Raw genomic sequence first — 2,651 nt, 5'->3', positions numbered from 1 at the left:
AAGGCAACAAGCAAGCACTCGAATATATGCACAGAGATACATGAAATATATATAATACACCATCGTTTTAGTTTTAGCTCTAGTAAGAGTTTTACGGCACTTGTAACACAATAAGGTCATACAAGAGCCGAAGATTAGAGGTGTTACAAGAAAGTAACAAACAGTAAAGAAAGAAGGATTGGAGATAAAGACGATAGATGTTTTGTAGGAAAAAAGAAGCAAACCACACCAGCCACCCACTGAGACAACTGTTAAGGCAACAAAAGCAAGCACACGAACGTATACACAGAGATGCATGAAATGTAACGTAATATACCATCGATGTCCTTTTCTAATTGGTCATAGTGTATGTTCATGGAACTTCATTCAATATAAATCTAATTCCCTTTTTTACCATGAATAAGATTTGTCTTTTTCCATTACATCATTATTCTAGAATCAGTTACTGTTACGATAACCTAATTTAACGTCACCAAAAAGATATATTATATAAACTGGCCTAATAATTATTATTGTCCAAATAAGGCGAGTACAATAAGTCTTATTTGGGTTACATCTATACGTTCTTATACTCTCTGACCGTCTAGGTTACATCCCATATAAGGTCACATTTTTCTCGTTTTTCGGTGGAGGGCGGGCGGGTGGTGGGTAGAAGGAGGTAGAAGTGGAAGCCTAATGAATAATTAATAGACACCTCCACAACAAATTAGTTAGGCGTGAATTCCTGAAATGCAGGATAAAAGTCTTTTATTGTAACGTTACATGTATGCTAAGCTATACAACGAAAGATAACAATGACTTTGGACAATGCAAGGGAAGGTTGAGAAGGGGTAAAATAGCATTGAAATAGCATTGAAATAGCATTGAAATAGCATTGAAATAGCATTGAAATAGCATTGAAATAGCATTGAAATAGCATTGCTGTTTATGCATCGTTGCCGTCATTAAACATGGAAGTATGTCAATTTTTTTCAATGAAAGCACGTTGTAGAGTTGGGTGAGGCGCATAGATTGGTCTTATAATAGTCTCGTTCCTCTTTTTAAGATAAATCTAGTAACTGATTCAGACGAATTGAATATTTTATATTAAAATTATGTCCTATTTGTAAAATAAAGCCAAATGAAGGGCGCAATAAGAAGGGGGAAGCCACGTGCAATCTTCTACAGCCAACGTGTATTTTTGCCATTCTTATGGGTGCCCATGGCACACGTACACGTTTCGAACGGAAGAAATGAACGAACGGCTGAATTAACCAATTAGGCCAAGTTAATACATAAATGAATGAAAAGATTTACGTCAGAATGAACAAATGTTGAATGGATACTTTAACCGAGCGCCCTGGGGTCATTTTGTACCCCCAGGGTTGTATTCTTCACATTTTAGAATCCTTCTCGTACGAAGATCTCTTTGAAACTTTCAGTATTTCTTTTAAAAAAATCATTTTGACAGACTGCTATGCAAAGCGAACGGATCGGATTAACGAGTAAATTTCCTCTTCGGTAAGTGGTGGCACAGAGTTCCCCACGTCGTATGGATGCGATAGTAAAACACGGCGTAGGGATAGGGTTAAGTGGTGGCACAGAGTTCCCCACGTCGTATGGATACGATAGTAAAACGCGATGTACGAATAATTTATATGAACACTCTAGGGAGAGCCGTATGGCTTGCGTAACGTCAAATAACAATGGTATGGCTGTGAGGAAAAGCGTCCTTTTTACGTCGTTTATGCTACAATATCCACCTTGACTCACCGCGCTTAGTTCTTGTAAGATTCTTTTTACGACGTCCTGTGGGATTTACACATGAAATAAACCGCACAGAAAGAATGAAAGAATGAGTGAATGAAAGAATGAATACGGTACGCGGCACGTCAAGATTAAATCTCCGTGGGCAAATCCTTGTGGCGTCGTATAATGGTAATCTAGACAGCTCCGAGAGTCACTTATTATACATGAGGCATCGTGGTGAAATCAGGCGTTCGTCAAAATAATGAAATCGAAGAAACTGGCATTTTTCTGTCGTTTGACAATTTTTTTTATCGAATTTTTGTTTTGTGACTCTGCACCTTTAAGGTCCATTTAAAACCACATTTCTTTTTGGATTTTACTTAAAAACGTTGATTTAAGGCCCAGAAATGTTAATTTGCAGTTTGCAAACACTCTCAAGCTAAGGAAGTCGGAAAAATTTTGCTGCCATTTTCTAGCTAATTTTGCTTCTGAAACCAGGCTACTCCCACCTCCTTCAATCGCAAATATCTTGACTTCTATTAATGATAGATGAGTACTTTTTTCATCGAAAGCAAGGCAAATGAACAAGCTTTAAGATGATACCAATTACTCCACATGTCCATAAATTGACGAGCGCCTGATTCCACCTTGTCTTGACACATGTGAGATGACGAAATACGTCGTCCCCTTCAGTGCAGTCTTCACCTTGGAAAATAGCGCTCTGTTCAACTTTGTGGTTTTTTCCATTGCGTTTATTTTGTTGGGTCGTTTCGCTTCGCTAGGCTTAAAAACTTTCCTTGTTCTAGTTTTCGGAGTGTTTTGTTTCTGTCTCTGTAGATTAAAAGCCCATCTTCTCAGTGTTAGGTCTCGTTTCTCTCTCTCTCTCTCTCTCTCTCTCTCTCTCTCTCTCTCTCTCTCTCTCT

This window comes from Aplysia californica, unplaced genomic scaffold, assembly GCF_000002075.1.
Source record: "Aplysia californica isolate F4 #8 unplaced genomic scaffold, AplCal3.0 scaffold00469, whole genome shotgun sequence".
NCBI lineage: Eukaryota > Metazoa > Mollusca > Gastropoda > Aplysiida > Aplysiidae > Aplysia > Aplysia californica.
This window is presented reverse-complemented; position numbering follows the sequence as displayed.